The 17,566-nt window shown below is 50.4% G+C and overlaps 1 long non-coding RNA gene across 1 annotated transcript; it reads left to right on the forward strand.

Annotated features, from left to right (window-relative positions):
* Nucleotides 1-2,162: 2,162 nt before the first annotated feature.
* On the forward strand, nt 2,163-7,001 carry LOC121819428 (uncharacterized). The gene is made up of 2 exons (XR_006059677.2): nt 2,163-2,250; nt 5,397-7,001. It is a non-coding gene; the product is annotated as an uncharacterized LOC121819428 (long non-coding RNA).
* The last annotated feature ends 10,565 nt before the right edge of the window (nt 7,002-17,566 follow it).

Raw genomic sequence — 17,566 nt, forward strand, 5'->3', positions numbered from 1 at the left:
AATCGTTCTGATATCTGCTCTTGCTGGCTCTGTTTCTATCTCTCACTGCTGTCTCCATCTGGTCAACTCTTGCTCTCCTGTCCTCTGCTGTCTGTCTCAGATGTTCTCCCTTCGGCCCCATCCCATATACCTTCTGTCCTCCGAGGTGACTCTGATCAGCACAACTAAGAGCCTGGGGCACAGACACATCCCAAAGGGCAGCCCCCACAGCTGGGAGGGTGAGACCCCAGAGGGGTGAAGGGCGCATGGGAGGAGTATAAACCTGGGCCTTCAGGCCACACCCCCCCCACCCCAGTCTCTCCAGAGACCCTTCTTCACCCAGCTACCGGCTGGAGCCCATCCAAAGGGCAGCTGGGAGACTTCCCTGGTGGTGCAGTAGTTAAGACTCCATGCTTCCACTGCAAGGGACACAGGTTTGATCCCTGGTCCAGAAACTAAGATCCTGCATGAGGTGCAGAGCACCAAAATACAAAACAAAACAAAAAACCCCCAAGGGCAGCTGGGCAGCTGCCCTGAAGGGGTGAACACAGTCCGTTCTGTCCCAGTGAGGGGCAGGTAGCAGGGACAGCCTGTCCGTGGCCAGGCGCACTGGCCCCACCCGCCTACAGCAGGGCTGGCTGAGCCTGGGAGCAGAGGGCCTTGTCAGATCTGTCCCATCCAGGGGCCCAGCTAAGGAGTAGCAGAAGAGATCTCCTGCTGCCTTCCTGACCCAGGAAAGGGGCTAAGACCTGGCCCCACTGGAACAAGCCTGGGAGACCAGGACTGAGCCCTGCCAGCGGCTAGGAGCATCTTCTGGCTTTCTTGGCTGCTGCTGCTGCCTGAAACAAGCTCCCTCACCTCTGTGAGCCTCAGTTTCCTCATCTGCAAAATGGGAATAAAACTCATCTACCTCATAGGAATGTTAGACTTAAGTTCAATGATCTATGTAGAGCTTTGAGTTCAGGACATAGAAATGGGAGACCCTTGATACCAGTTTCTCCTCTTTGTCTCTGAAGACCAGGAGCCACCTCCAGTGTCTTCCTACAGAATAACTAGCCAAAGGGGAGGAAGCCCTTGGCAGACAAGACCATCCACCCAAACTCAGGTCTTGCAGACCCACTTCAACTTCTGGACACAGTGTGTGTTGGAGCAGAGGACTTTCCTCTCAACATGGGCTCGCTGTACAGCCTGAGCCAGGGTCTCCCTCTTAAGCCCTGAGCCCTAAGCCCAGGAAACGCAGCTGGTCTCAGAGGCAGGGATGGAGACCCTCCTCACCAGGAAGATCGAATTACCTGAGTGACAGAGAAGCCTAGGAAAGGGGGAGGGAGAGCCACGGAAGTGCCAGGCCCAGGGGTGTGCCACTTGGCAGGATTTGTTTGGTTCTTTGGGTTTTTATATTTTCCCCTTTTCGCTAATTTGTTTTTAAAACTAACGTGCGATATCTTTCCATCATAGAAGTAACCCCTAAACTGCAGGCAGAGAACAACATATCACCACCCGTGGGCCACCACCCAATGCAGGCTTCCTCCAACTTTCCCCAAAGTGCATTTTAATTAAGAAGAGAGAGAGACCATTTTGTATATCCTGTTTTGTATCTCACTTTTCTCACAGAGTAACCTTTCCTTCTTGGGAAGATTACATTCTATAACAATTCATTACTGCAGTATTTCATCCTATGGTTGTTCCTTTATTTACCAAGCTCATTTAAGGACATATGGGCAGTTTCCAACTTCCTGCTGTTAAAAAAAAAAAAAATCCGTATTTTTTTAAAGTTACATTTGATAAATAAATAGAGAACGTGCAAATTTAAAACATTACTGGTTCATATCACAGAGGCCACACAGTGTCCTAAACGCTAAGGGGTACCCCATGGACGGAGAAGCCTGGTGGGCTGCAGTCCATGGGGTCGCACAGAGTCGGACACGACTGAGCGACTTCACTTTCACTTTTCACTTTCATGCATTGCAGAAGGAAATGGTAACCCACTCCAGTGTTCTTGCCCTGAGAATCGAGAGCCTGATGGGCTGCCGTCTATGGGGTCGCACAGAGTCGGACACGATTGAAGCGACTTAGCAGCAGCCGCAGCAGGTGCTCGGGCATAGCCGTGGGCGATGCGACAGCGTTCCCTGGGCAGGCTCCGCGGAGGGCGGGGCTGAGGACGGCTCCGGAGGCCGGCGGATCCTGCCGGTCCTCTGTTCCCGCTCCGGGCCGTCTCCTCCCCCGCTCCGAGCCGCAGGGGTTCTGGGCTCACGGAAAAAACGGACACTTCAGGTCTGATTCCCCGGGGACTTGGAGCCGAGCGACTCCTTTTCCAGGGCCGGGACTTAGGGCGTTTGTCCCCGTCCAAAACCTGCGATACAGCCCGGGAGGGGCCAGCGCGAAGGCGGGGTCACCTGCTTGAGCTGGGGATGCGCGGTGGGGGTCGAGGGACGATCGTGGGGCGGGGTCAGGAGCTCGGAGCTGCTGTCATGACAGATACCAAACCCAGGGACTCCAAACAGCCTCCCAGGGCGGACCCAAGACTGTACGCTGATCAGGACCCGGGGTCCTCCCTCGCGCCGCCCGCCGTCAGTTTGCACAGCTCCATTTTTACCCATTGTTCTAAAGGCTCCCAAGGAAAACCTCCTTTAAGGAAAAGCTTCTAGGCTCTAATGCTAAAAAAATTTTGATAAAATGACTAGTGGTTTCATTTGCCCCAAACCATTCCCCCGTATTACCTTTGAGAACACGGAGACTAAGTGGCAGGTATGACGTCAAGCTAACAGCAGGTTAGAAACAGTGTGGAACCAGTCTCCCGCCCTAGTCACCCTTCAGGGGTTTGGAAACCTCCACCAGAGGAAAGGCTGTCAGTACTGCAGCCCCTTAGTACACCCCACTTCCCACTTGCCACTCCAGGGCTTCCAAGACCCTCCTGAGGGTTTTAGGGAGGGCAGTGCCCACTCATGTGTTCTGAGGGGCTGCTTCCTGGCCAGAGGCCTCCAGACCCAGCATTCCTGCCTCAGCTGTGCCCGTGTCAATCTCCTGCCTCAGTGCTTCCTGAGCCCACCTCTCCCTCAGGACCCACCTTAGAAGCTGTGTGAGCCCCAGGATGTGAGGCATTCAGCATGTACATGATAAGTGCGCAAAAGCTGGTGATGAGTATTCTTACTTCCAGGCATCAGTGGTGGGGGGCTCTGCTCTGGGACCCCCATGTGGTCAGCCTCAAGTACCACAGGGCACCCTTGACAGTGGGGCTCTGCACTGTCAGCCCCTGGAGGGACCTGCTGAGTTGTGACAACATCCTGCCCTCAGACCCATGGAATCTGGGAGAGGGAAGTTGGGGTGGTGAGCAGCCTGAGATACCCCCCTTCCCCCAACGTAGGAAGGTGGGAGTTCAGGTCCTGAAAGCAGAAAAGGACATGGCATCCCCTCCCTAAGCTCTTCTGGAAAGGATCCTTGTATCAGAGTCAGACAATGAGGCCTTCTCCTAGGGTATCCACTAATTGGCATGATGCTCCCCAAGACCTGGGCCATGAGATTCACTGAGATATATTCCTGAACACAGGCTGCAGGAGCCCAGCAGGAAGGCAGAACAGCCCGCGCTCAGTGGATGGTAGGGGTGCTGCCAAGGCTGGGGTGCCCAGGTGCCTCTACCAGCCTACCCTGGAGGCTCCAGGTGTCACAGGATTTCGGCAGTAATTGCAGTACAGCAGGACTTCTGCTTCACGGGGCAGTGAGAGGCTGGGGTAGACAAGGGCTGGGAAGTGGCAGGAGGGAGCCTCCTCACAGAGCTGCAGCCCTGGCAGGGTGAGGCTGGCCCCTCCTTGTGGAATCCTGCAATTCCATCGTCCTGAACCTGGACAGGGTGAAGGATGGGCTCTGGGATCTTTTAAACAAACAAGCCCTGCTGAGCAAAGGTGCCGTGGGTGGGAAGGACTGGGTGGGCAGCCCGAACGTGGCTATTTAGCGTTCAGCTTATCTTTGTTTACCTCTGAGAGAATCATAAAGCCATCCGCAGGTATTAACTGTGCCCACTTGCTTCCAACATTAATTTGCTCTTCCAGGGTTCCAGCCAATGGCGCCAGTAATAAGGGAAATTGCTTTTGAAGTTGATAGAGACGGAGAAGGCAATGGCAACCCACTCCAGTATTCTTGCCTGGAAAATCCCATGGACGGAGGAGCCTGGTGGGCTGCAGTCCATGGGGTCGCAAAGAGTCAGACACGACTGAGCGACTTCACTTTCACTTTTCACCTTTATGCATTGGAGAAGGAAATGGCAACCCACTCCAGTATTCTTGCCTGGAGAATCCCAGGGATGGGTGGAGCTTGGTGGGCTGCCGTCTATGGGGTTGCAGAGAGTCAGACACGACTGAAGCGAGTTAGCAGCAGCAGCAGCAGCAGAGATCGAGAATGGAGCAGCAGAGCAGCAGAATGGAACTCTATTTAGGCTGTCTCCTCCAGGGGGCAACTGGATCCCTCCCCAACTGCCTGCCTGTCCCCCAAAGTCAAGGGGAGTATAGTTGTCACTGTGGAGCTGGGCAGAGTCCTCAAGTTCTGTTGTGTTTTTTCCCCCTCCAAAGACCCTCTGTCTGTGTATGCCAGCCCAACACAGAGTATCTGCCAGGGTGCAGCATGAGGGCCTTAGGAGAGACACCAAGCAGAACTTCCTGGTGCCAGACATCTGGAACATAAGGAAGAGGGTGGCATCTCCTCCCTAAGTTCTTTTGGAAAGGCTCTTGGGCCTGGGGAATCAAAATTAAACAAAGGGATCTTCCCCTAGGGTACCCATGAATCTGCGTGATGCCCCACCCTACCAGGTAACCTGAGTTGAGAGTCATGCAGATATTCTTCCTTAAAGGGGCTTCTCTGCTTTTAGGACATGAACTCCCACTTTTCTAGGTTGGGGGAGGTTACCTCAGAGAAGTATATTGTTGCCCCAGTGCCTCACTAGTGACCACTTTGTATGCATGTGTTAAAAACTTCACAGCAACAGCCCTTTTTACTCCCCCAACATCGACCTCAGGACACGCACTGTTGTTGTACCTGTTGTTGGAGATCTGAGACTCTGGCGGGTATCTGGATGGTGGGCTGCCTGGTTCTCTCCGTGTTTCTCAGCTGCCAGCTCCTTCCCCACCTGCCTCCAGCCTCCAGCTCAGAGAGAACCTTGGCTGGGCTGGCCCTGGGCACCCTTCCTCCCTCTGCACCACCCTGCAGATCTCGCTCAGGGCCGAGGTGCAGCGGCCTGTGTGGCTGATGTTGGGTGTGGGTAAGGGGCTCTTCCAGCCTTCTTGGGGCTCTGGAGGGGCTTGGTCTGGAGGGGCTTTTCCCTGGGCTAGAGGAGGGGCACCCAGAACTTGCAAGGTCTGGACACCATGTCCCTCCCTCCCCTATCCCACCCCCACCCTTGCCCCTTTCCACCTTCTTTATTTCTGTATCAGCATCACCAGTATTCAGAGGCTTCTCAGGCTGGAGGCCTGTGTAAACGACACTACCTTCCTTGGTGGAACAGAATCCTGACTCTCCAAGGCTCAACCCTGAGAGGAGGCTTCCAGGAGGGCAGCCCGTGTGCCTCGATTAGCCGACGATGCCCTCACTTCCTCCCCGCCAGGGCCTCACTTCGATGTCTGCTGACACCACCTCGGCGCAGGTAAGCTGAGTCCCATCTGTTACTCTGGTCCAGGAACCAGGTTCTTTGCAACACAGCCAAGATGGACTAGAACCTTCAAAATGGACTTTGTTAAACGCCAAAGGAAATGCAGCCAAGGAGTAGAAGTAAGCATCACAGCAAACAAGGTAGAACCATCTACTCCCACCTTCTCTCTTCCCCGAGGGGTCCCTCTGCAGTCCCGCTGCATCCGAGGTCCAGCCCCGCAGGGAAGCTCTTGCTCGCAGGGTTCTTGCATATTTCTTCTCCTTAAAGGATGGTGTGGTGGGTTGAATGGTGCTCCCCCCGCCAAAAAAAAAAAAAAGAGAGATGTGCCCATCCACGGCCTAATCCCTAGAACCTGTGAATGCTACCTTATTTGGAAAAAGGGTCTTTGCTGATGGAAGCAAGTTAAGGACTTTTGAGACAAGGGGATCATCATGGATTATCCTCGTGGGCCTTAAATCCAATGATGAGTGTCCTTACAGGAGACACAGAGGAGACGGAAATGACAGAGGAGGCGGCAGAGAGATACAGAGGCAGAGATGGGAGTGACGCAGATATGGGCCACAGTAGGCCAAGGGCTGCCGGCCACTCCACAAACTGGGAGAGAGGCGCAGAGCAGGTTTCCTCCTGGAGGCAGGGACCCTACCAACTTGATTTTGGACTTCTGGCCCCAGAACTGAGAGAGAGAATGTGTTTCTATTGTTGTTGTTTGTATTTTGGCTGCTTTGCCCAGCATGTGGGATCTTAGTTCCCTGAATAGGAATCGAACCCAGGCCGCCTGCATTGGAAGCAGAGTCTTAGCCAGTGAACCATCAGGCAAGTCCAATTTCTGTTGATCTCCACCCTCTAGTTGTGGTCATTTTTTATAGCAGCCTCCTGAAATAAACACAGTGGGTGTCCTAGGACATTTTACCCAGAGACCCCCACCAGCCCCTGGAGGCTGCTGAGGGCTGAATCTGTCTTTCTCTGCGGGTCTCCATCCCACTCCAGTATTCTTGCCTGGAGAATTCCATGGACAGAGGAGGCTGGTGAGCTACAAAGATTTGGATACAACTCAGCGACTAACACTCACTTTTTTTTCACTTTACCAGGTCTCTACTCCCAGTGGCCTTGTGGACACCGTCCCCTGCCTGTCTCACAGGAACCCCAAAGCCAATATGTAAAAAAAAAAAAAAACCCCGTAACCTGTTTCTTCTCCAGACTTCCCCCCAGGAATGGGAGAGCTGCCTTGCTCCACATTCAGCCAAGGAGCTCCTAGTCCTTCCAGAACTTTCCAGCTCAAGGATGGCACCCTCGTGCAGGGCACCAGCAGTTTTCCCTGGGAGTAACTGCCTCACTGACCTCTTCATTTACACTCCACCACTTCATTTAAAAATAAATATTTACTTATTTATCTGGCTGCATCGGCTCTTAGTTTCGGCATGTGGGTTCTTTAGTCTTGGTATGCAGACTGTTAGTTGTAGCACCTTGACCAGGGATGGAACCCAGCCCCCCTGCATTGGGAGTGCATAGGCTTAGGACCACTAAGGAAGTCTCAACTCCACAACTTTAAATTAGCCCTGCAGTACTGAGGTCTGGGGAAGGTGACACTCAGATGCCTCTTTCTCATGTAGCTTACTATGTCCCATGTGAAGGATCCAGGTTCAATTCCCAGGATACCTGCTGGTGGGATGCTACTCCTCCAGGCTCCTTTCTTTGCTCTTGGCAGACATGTTCCTCTTGGTGGCTACCTGTCAGCCTGTCCCAAATGAGGTTCTAGAGGAAGCCCCAAGTAGGGGCTTACCAAGCCTCTGTCCCCCTAGTATGTCACCTTGAAACTCCAGCGTAATTAGTTTATATTGATCCCCAAACTACCATCAGCATACTATCACCTGTCTTGAAAGTTATGATTCTTGGCACAATTGTCAGCATGTCACCAGGGTGTTGGGCTTCTCTGGTGGCTCAGATGGTGAAGAATCTGTCTGCAATGCAGGAGACCCAGGTTTGGTCCCTGGGTTGGGAAGATCCCTTGGAGAAGGGAATAGCTAGTATCTATTCCAGTATTCTTGCCTGGAGAATTCCGTGTTCAGAGGAGGCTGGTAGGCTACAAAGATTTGGACATGACTGAGCGACTAACACTCGCTTTTTTTCACTTTACCAGGGCCTCATGCCATGTCTGATGGTTCCATAACACTGGCCAGATGTCACATGGGCACAGCCCACTGTGACCAGTGACTGTGGCCAGCTTTGAATCTGGCTGTCCCCTGCATGGCCAGGTATCAGTGGGAGGGAACATCCAGCCCTTCTTAATCACGTCCCCTCTGCAGCCAGAGCGAGCTTCCTGGAACAGAGTTGACTTCATCTCTCTCCTCACTGAGACACTCAATCTGCATGACCTGGCCCTGCCTATCCCACCTGCCCACCTCGCCCATCCCCAGTGCTCCCCACCCACCTGCTTCACCAAACTACTGCGGTTCCCTGAATGAGGATGTACCTCTTCTGGAACACTTGCTCCCAACTCTTTGCCTGGACAATTCCTGCTGATCTTTCCAAACTCAGAGCAAGCATTGTCTCTGTTAGCAGGCTTTTCCTGATTTGCCCTGTCTCAAGACCCCTTGCCTTAGCTTGGGCTGCTTTTACAAAATACTATAGACCAGGTAGCTTAAACAACAGACACTTATTTCTCACAGTTCTAGAGGCTGGAAAGTCCAGGATCAAGGTGCTGGCAGATATGGTGTCTAGTGAGCGCACTCTGCCTGGTTTATGGACCATCACCTTCTCTGTGTCCTCATGTGGCAGGAAGAGAGAGAGCTCTGGTCCCTCCCTCTTCTTTTAAGGACACTAGTTGCAACTTCATGCTCTCCTCTAAACCTAGAAAGTATGTCAGTTGCTCAGTCGTGTCCAACTCTTTGAGATCCCATGGACTGTAGCCCACCAGGCTTTTCTGTTCATGGAATTCTTCAGGCAAGAATATTGGAGTGGGTTGCTATTTCCTTCTCCAGGGGAATCTTCCCGATCCAGGAATAGAACCCCAGTCTCCTACATCGCAGGGAGATTCTTTATCTAAGATTCATCTAAACCTAATTACCTCCCAAATGCCCCACCTCCAAATGCATCACATTAAGGATTCAGGCTTCAGTATTTGAGTTTGGGAGGGGTGGGGGGACACATGCATTCTCTCCATAACACTCCCTCTGTTTGAACTGGGATCCATAGGTGGTCCATTCCTAGTTCTTGGTTGGTATGTCTCTTATCTCTTCTAATCGATCCCAAGACAGATTCCCCTTCATTTTCTTTTTTAAAAATATGATGTTATTGGCTGGTTTTTTTGGCTGTGCTGGGTCTTCATTGCTGTTTGGGCTTTCTCTAGTTGCAGTGAGAGGGGGCTCCTCTCTAGTTGTGGAGTGCAGGCTTCTCATTGCCTGTGACTTCTCTTATTATGGAGCAGGGCTCCAGGGCATGTGAGCTTCAGGTATCTCTCATCCTTAATGACATTCACATCGTCTCACCTGTGGTTTCAATTTGCATTTCCTTGGTAACTAATGATGCCAAACAGCTTATTCAGGCTAGCTCTTGAGTCGTTTTGATTCAGTGACCTGTTCTTCTTGATAGCATCTTTACTTACTGGTATGATGTGTTCTGAATTCACCTTGGACATTTTCTGCACCCCCCCACCCCCAGACCTGGAATCAATAAATTTCCTCCACAGATACCTGTTTCTTTTCAGTGGGAGATAATATTCAGAGCCTAGAATCTGGATGTCAGGTATCTCATTGCAACTGGATTAGTCATTATTTCCGGTCCTTTCCAGTCTCTGAACTTGGAAATATTATTTGCTCAACGAACAGTTTTGTCTTTTTCTTAATATATTTATTTGGCTATGCTGGGTCTTAGTTGCCGCACTCAGGATCTTTGATCTTCATTGCAGCATGCAGAATCTGTAGTTGAGGCATGTGGGATCTAGTTCCCCAACCAGGGATTGAACCCAGGCCCCATGATTTGGGAGCATGGAGTCTTAGCCGCTGGACCATCAGGAAAGTCCCACATTTTGAAGAACAATTTTTAAAAAAATAAATTCTTAAAAATTGTCTGTTCAAATATAAGACCCAAGCATATTTTAATTAACCCTATCGATCATCTGTCTGCTTCCTTCCGTGCCAACACCATGTCGGTTCTCAGTGACACCAACATGATCGCTCGTGTTTTATTCTACAGGCCACACACAGCACAGCTCAGAGCGACAAAGGCAACCCCACCACCAACAGCACGATTGCTAAATTTAAGTGTTTTCAGTTCTTTAGTCTGTTGAGTATTTTCTACAAGGACTATAAAGTCAAATTATGTATTGTGATTTAAAGTTGCTCGTTGTGGGTATGCCCTTTAACTAGATATAAAGATTCCTTTGTTTTAGTCCATTTTTGATTTTTAGGAATTTCTTTTTTTTTAACATTTCATTTTTAAATGGCATTTTAATTATTTTTTTTTTAAGAGGACACACACAATTAAAAAAAAAACTTATCTGGTGGTTCAGTGGTTAAGACTTAGCACAGCAGGGGTCTCAGGTTCAATTCCTGGCTGGGGAACTAAGATCCCACATGCATGCTCTACAGCACGGCCAAAATAAGTAAATAAATATATGATTAAAAATTTTAAAAATAAAGATTAAAGAGAGAATGCATTCATATAGTCAAACCCAAGACAACAAAAAAAGATAATGAAAAATCTTCCAACCTCTTTTTCATTTTCCCCTTTCCAACCATTTTTATTGGTATCTTGAGTATCCTTTGAGGGTTTGTTGAAATGTAGACAAATATGAATATGATTACATTCATTGTTATGTAACTATGATTTATCTATACATTGTTCAGCACAGTGTCATGCCAGAAAGTAACTGAAAGTCACCTTCGTTTGTTTTTACAGCTGCATAGGATCCATTTTAGGAATGTAGCAAAACTGTCTTAGCCAGTTCACTACTGATTGACATTTTAGTTGTTTTGAGCTATTACAAATTGTTTACATTTAATTTTGTTTTATAATTTTGTAAAATATTTACACAGTTCCATAGCCAAATCTACAAAAAAAAAAAAAAAAATCATTAAATCTGGTGTCCATTCTCTCCACCCTATATAACCACTCTGCCCCTGTAAATAACCATTTAAAAATTTTGTATAGGTTTTTCTTTCATTTTTTTTAAAAATGGAAGCATGTGCATATATGCACTCATATTTCCCTTTGTTAGATAAATGAAGCATACAACACATACTTTTCTCTACCTTGATTTAAATTTTTTAAAACGTGAAATAATTACACACTTACAGAAAAGTTTTCAGTACAGTAAAAAGAACATTTGTTTCCATTTGAGAATAATGGATATTCTCATGGTGAATACCGCATCACCTCTGAATACTTTTTTGTATTTTCTATAGAGTGACCATTCTTCTGCATAGCCAGAATACAAACATCAAAATCGAGAAACTATGGTTGATAGTCACTAAATCCTCAAACCCCACTCAGGTTTATCAGTTGTCTCAATGGAGTCCCTTATATTCATTACAAAAGGCTCCAGCTCATACTCTTGCATCATATTTACTTTTCAAATCTCTTTGGTCTCCTTTAATCCAAAAGAGTTCTTTGGTCCTTCCTTGACTTTCATGACCTTGACAGTTTTGAAAATGTCATGCCCACGACTTTGCAGAATGGCTCTCAGCTGGGGTTTGTCTGATGGTGGTTCCTCATGATTGGATCCCTCAGGTGACGTGTCTTCTGCCTAAATATCTCAAAAGTAGCTCTGTGTCGTTTTCTTTGCATCAGGAGGTGCAATATTCTTTGCTCTGATACTGACGATGTTCACTTAGCTCTTGTCTTCAGGGCTCCCTCTCCTACCCCATGAACTTACTCTCATCCCCTTTGTTATTAGTAAGTATTTTGTAGGAAATGCTTTGAGCTTATGTGAATACCCTGTGTGTGTGTACGTGTGTGCGTGTGTTAAATTGTTCAGTGGTGGCTGTTCTTTGCAACACTATGGATTGTAGCCTGCCAGGCTCCTCCGGCCATTGAATTTTCCAGGCAAGAATACTGGAGTGGGTTGCCATGCCCTTCTCCGGGGGAGCTTCCTGACCCAGGAATCGAACCTGGGTCTCCTGCATTGCAAGCAGATTCTTTACTGCTGAGCCACTGGGAAACCATGTAAGTACCCTGTCCCTCATCAAACTTTCCATTTGTGTGTTTATATCAGTAGAGTCACAGATTGATATTTTATTCAATGGATTATAATCTTCTACTTTACTATCATTATTTTGATGCTCATTGTCTTAGATTTGGCCAGTGGGAGCCCTTTCAAGAGGTCTTCTGGGTCCTTTTGACACATCCCTATTTTCTTTGAGCACTTCTTTGTTTTTTTTTTGGTGCAAGATGTCTCAGACTCATTTGTACATTTCTTTAAAAAAAATTTTTTTTTTGGCTGTACTGCACAGCTTGTGGGATCTTACTTTCCTGACCAGGGATCAAACCTGTGCCCCCTGAACTGGAAGCATGGAGTCTTGACTACAACCAGGGAAGTCCCATTCATAACTTGCCCTTGGACTAAAATCAACCATTGCTCCAAGGAGTCCCAGTTCCTTTTAGTGGAAAATGTTACTTAGAACCAGTCTGGGCACTGAGGATGGCCACTGCTCATCCTAAGAATATCGTAGGCACATCAAAGGTGCAAAATAACCTTTGCTATCACTGTTCTCACTGATCCCATGCCCTCTTAGTGGGGAGTGCTAGGAAATATGTCTACATTTATATTTACTCTTGGATCTATAGATGCAAACATATATTTACCTAGAACCATATTTCTACACTGAGGTACACACGACAAAACACCACACAAGTTCTCCAACTCCGTAGCTTCTCCTAGCTTTCCCTCTTTCCATATTTGTACCTTCTCCTCCAAAAGTGAGAAATCTGGTTCCTGTTAATCTCTTAAAATGTTGACTTATTTGATCAGTTCCTCTGTGCAACTGATCTCAAACTGCAGTCCCTTCTCCCCTACAGGTCCTCTTAGTGGAACAGAAGCTCTGTCCCTAGAGTGGGGTATCTACTAGTTGGATACAGCACTCTCGTCCACCCTCCTATTCCCCTTGACCTCTGACACTCCACGATGGGCAGGCCTCCATGGGAATGTCTCTCTCACCCTGTTTGGGCTTACCTGACTCAGGGGCCCACCTGCACCACAGTGTGCTTACCTCATTCAGCCCACTTCATGGCTTTGGGAATGAATTGTTCAGAAAGGGAAGGAAAAGAAGTAAGAGTAAGAAGAAGAGATTTACCTTAAATTTTTTTAAATTTTATTTAATATATCTGGGAGGTCACTCTATATCCATTTATGGACGTAGAGACATTTTTCATGCCTTTTATTTTGTAACCATTGCAATATGTACATATATCATGGTTTATTCCATTGCTCCTTTGTGGTGGCCAGTGTTTTGCCATTACAAATAGTTGTCAGGTCTGTTTCTGAGGCACCTGGGAAGAATCGAGTCTAGCATTATAGAGGTTCTGTACCCTTGGCCCTGTTCTGTAGAAGCCACCAGGCGCTCTTTCCAGAACATGTCCCAGATTTCAGAGAAGTCCCCCTCACTAGCCCATCCAGGGCCAAGGATAGAGGCTTGAGCCACCCATTGGACCACAGTCTGGACCTCAGGGAAGCCAAGAACACTTGAGGAGTTCTGGAGACACACTGGGCTTCCCTGGCGGCCCAGCTGGGGCTCTCCATTTTGAAGGTGATCAAGGATCCAATCGGAGCCTCTGTTTCAGGAAAGAATTTCTTTAGCATACACAGAGGACGGTCACAAGTGCTCCAGCTGTACCCAAATGGCCCTGGGATTTGTTCCATCAGAGGAGTCTCAGGACCCAGGGATCAGCTGAGGAGACAGTCTCCAGTCAGCCAGTCTCCCTGCCCTGAGCTCTAAAGGCAATCTTGAAGAATCTTGTGTGTGTAATTCTCGTAAGATATTAAATAAGGCTTTGCCCCCCACCCCTGCCTTCAATTATGCTACTTATTTACGCAACGCTGTTTTGCATGTAGGGTGTAAAGGTGCATTTCCTCTTAATTCTTGTTTTCGCAAGTGTCAAATCATGAGTTAGAAATGCTTTATGGTAGGTGCTCCTGCAAAGTGATTGATGGAGAGAGTGTGTGTGTGTGTGTGTGTGTGTGTGTGTGTGTGTGTGTGTGTGTGAATGTCTCGTATTTGCATGGGCCAGAACCAAATGAATGATTTTATGAATGAGATTCTTATCAGGATGACACAAGGCAGCTTCAGGAGATGAGATGCTCGCCTGGGAAGGAAGGAGACAGTATTTGAAGGAGAAGGAACTGGTTAAGAATTTTGAACACACAGGTCCTCCAGCTCCCAGGTGTGGATGGGGAGCTGCCAGAGGGAGATCAGAGAGGCCAGTGTTGATGTTCCAGAAAAGTGAGAAGAGGGATGTGGCTGGTGACTGTCCTGCCAGCCTGGCACGAATTATTCATGGGAAGGCATAGAGCCCAGCGGAAAGAACACTGGGCTATCTACAAGGAGGCTGGTGTGTGACACTGGATGGGTTCTGCTTAGCCTTAAGCAAGTCATTTAAACTCTGAGCTGAAGCATCAGCGGCTGCTCACGTCCCACAGAGCAGGAATCCACCCTCTGCATCTCTCAGGACCGAGTGGGTTACTAGGTACAAAGTGTCTGTGCCTAAAATCCTTTCTGCAACAAGGCAGAGTATAAACGAACAGACCAATAAAACCCAAGGCATCGGGGTGCAGGGTGGACAGTGAGGCCCAGCCCAAGGATCCCAGGAGCAGCTTTCTTTTTTTAATTGTTATTTGTTTATTTATTTTGGTCACATGGATTCCATGTATGATCTTATTTCCTGGACCAGGGATCAAACCCATGCCCCTGCAGTGGAAGTGTGGCACCTTAACTGCTAGACCACCAGGGAAGTCCCCCTGGCAACATCTTGACCCTGGCTCTAGGGGAAGAGAGCTCCCTGGAGTGTGTGGGGGTGCTCTGTGGGACAGAGTGGCCTGTGGGGTGCCAGGCACCCTGGGAAGAGCTAGGACTGTCCAGGGTGGAGGCCCTGGCAGGATCGCAGGTTATTTCCCTTGCAAAATGGAATTCAAATCTCAGGTTGTATCAGTCTAGGGAAGACAGCTGGGCACAGATGTGTCCGGGGAGGCTGTGGGGACAGGTGTGGACACGCTGTCACATGACCACACTGCTCAGGGACTCTACCCTCTTTTTGGCCTGTCTGAGCTCTCAGGACATGGGGGCTGGCTGTTTTCACAGACCAGTCTGGCATTTCCCCAAGGCTGTCTCTGGGGCCAGAGCCAGGTGAACACAGGCTCCTGAACCCCCACCCCGCAGGCTCCCCGGGCCCAGCTGGAGAGGCTGAGACGGCCGCTTGGCCGCCAGCACATGCATTAGTAATGGCCACTGATCCTGCTGGCCCCACGCCCTGTTTCCAGAAGGGGACAGTAACTGGAGCCCAGGTGCCCCCTGCTTTCCAGACTCCTCCCTGTGGTGGGGTTATCGGACACCTCTTCTTTTCCTGGTCCTTGATCTCCGCATCAGAGTGGAAAGCAAGTTATGTTTCCTCTGACATCCTGAACGTTCCGTATTCACATCGTTGCTTCTTTCAGAGGCTTCTCCAAGATGGAAGAGTTAGGAGGTGACCTGGGAGGCCTCTTAGGGGCACCTCGGCTCAGATGCTAGTCCTCCCGGGGTTGGACCTCAGTGTCCTCACGTGGACTGTTCAGTGTTCATCTCGGTTCTGAGGCTGGGCTTCCAGGGACCCTGGGACTTGGTTCCTGCCCTAATGAGGGTCGCAGTGGGTGGTGGGGACACAGCAGGGCCACCGTCAGACCACAGCAGGCTAAGTATGTGTGCCAAAGGGCAGCAGCAGCCCAGCTGTGGGGGCTCCTGAGAGGGTGTCCTAGACCAAGTAGGTCTGGAGGGTGGTAAGATTCAAGTAGAGTGGCGGGGTCCAGGAGGCACTGCTCACACCCCAACTGTCCTCTGGCCCAGGAGGGAGCAAGGAAGCTTTGGGGGCGCTCCTCTCACCCTGGGCCTGCAGAAAGGGCCTCTTCCATTCCCAGGGCTGAAGTTCTGCCCTGCCTTTCCCCCACACCACCCTTCACCCCTACAGCTGCTCGGGGGTGTCCCCAAGGATCCCCAGCTCTGTCCTCGGGCCCGTGGCCTGGCTCTGACAGCTGTCCTTGGGTGGGGGGAGGTTCTGGCCACTCTGAAATGCCTCTTTCAGGAGTCCCGTAGTTCCCCCGTGGGAGAACAGGAATTGCTGTTGTTATTGTTGCTGTTCAGTTGCTAGGTCGTGTCTGACCTTACCTGAACACATCACACTGGGGGAAAGAACACCTCCAGGAAGGAAGCCATCAGTGAGGGATGGGTAGGCCTGCGTAGGAAGGGGAAACTTTGGGGGAGGGGTGGGCAAGTGAGGGCTCAGGCAGCCCAAAGACTGAGAAAGTGCAGGCAAGCGGGAAGCAGGAGGCGGGGCCAGCCCAGGCTCTGTAGGGGACCAGCTGTGCGACCTTAATGCCACCATGACCCTCCTCAGTCCACCTCTGCTCACCCACCCATGGCCCAGGGTGTATCTCGAGACTGCTCCAAACAGAGCTGCCTCCACGTGCGGAGGCTGGTGTCTGGGTCCACTAGGGCAGAGGCTGAGGGCATCGACAGGGGTGTCAGGGCAGGATGACCAGAGCGTTCTCTCCTGGTTGGAGCTTTTACAAGATTCCAGAGTTTCAACCGGCTGCCCAACACCAGGCTCTGGGGGTCAGAGGCTGCGGCACCTGCCTGGCTTTGCCCCTGTGCCCCACCTTACCTAGAGCTTACCTAAATGCTACCGCCCTGGGCCTGGGGGTCCTGGTGGCAGAACTAGAGTGATCAGCAGACGGATGGTGGGGCCTGAGGCCCTGGGCCAAGGTGCGGACACAACCCACCCTCGGAGCTCGGCTCTCATTGGCCCACCAAGGACACCAGGCGCCTGGGCAGGAGGGATGGTGTCAGAGAGATGATGCCCCAGCCTCGCCAGGCTCAGAGGCCTGCAGCAGGGGAGGTGGGCTCTCCCTGGAGACTCGGGGCACTCTTGTCCCCAACTTCCCAGGCAGCCCAGAGCAACCTGGATCTGCAGCACCAGCCACGGCCCTGGAGGGGGCACAGTCACGGCTGAGAGGCAGCTGCTGAATAATTCAGCAATGCCAGGTATCTTGATTCCTCGTGGGAGGCCAACTGCCAGCCCCTCAGCCCTCCACCTGGGCTTCCCAGAGCTCCTCCACATCCCCGAGGTCTCATCAGCCCCCTCACCAGGTTGAAACCTGCTTCTCCAGCCCTGCTTTCCCCACAGCTGTGACCCTGCCAGAGCCACCTCTGTTATCTCCCTTTCCTCTGTCCCTGGGGCTCAGACAGGTAAAGACTCTGTCTGCAATGTGGGAAGCCTGGGCTTGATCCCTGGGATGGGACGATCCCCTGGAGAAGTGAATGGCAACCCACTCCAGTATTCTTGCCTGGAGAATTCCGTGGACAGAGGAGCCTAGTTGCTACAGTCCATGGGGTCGCGAAGAGCTGGACACGACTGAACGATTTTCAGTCACTCACTCCCTCTCCTCTGTCTCACATCATCAAGTCTTTCCAATCCCATTGCAGAACCGCTTTTTATGAGAGCCATTTGCTTGGACTCCACTCTGGTCCAAGTCAACACCACCCTGAAACCTCTGACAGCCCCTGGCTGGGCTCCGGCCTGCAGAATGGCACTGTTTGCTCTGCACTCAATTCCTTATATCCTCCCCTGCTTCAGGCGAATTCTGCACTCCCACATTTTAGGATCAAATCCTGCTTCCTACCTGGGTTTGCCCCATCCCTAGTGGTCCCACCTGTACCTCCACCCTAGGCCTTTCACCCCTCCTCCAACCCCCTCCTGCCCACCCCTACCCCGCCA

This window comes from Ovis aries, chromosome 4 (genome assembly GCF_016772045.2).
Source record: "Ovis aries strain OAR_USU_Benz2616 breed Rambouillet chromosome 4, ARS-UI_Ramb_v3.0, whole genome shotgun sequence".
Lineage (NCBI taxonomy): Eukaryota > Metazoa > Chordata > Mammalia > Artiodactyla > Bovidae > Ovis > Ovis aries.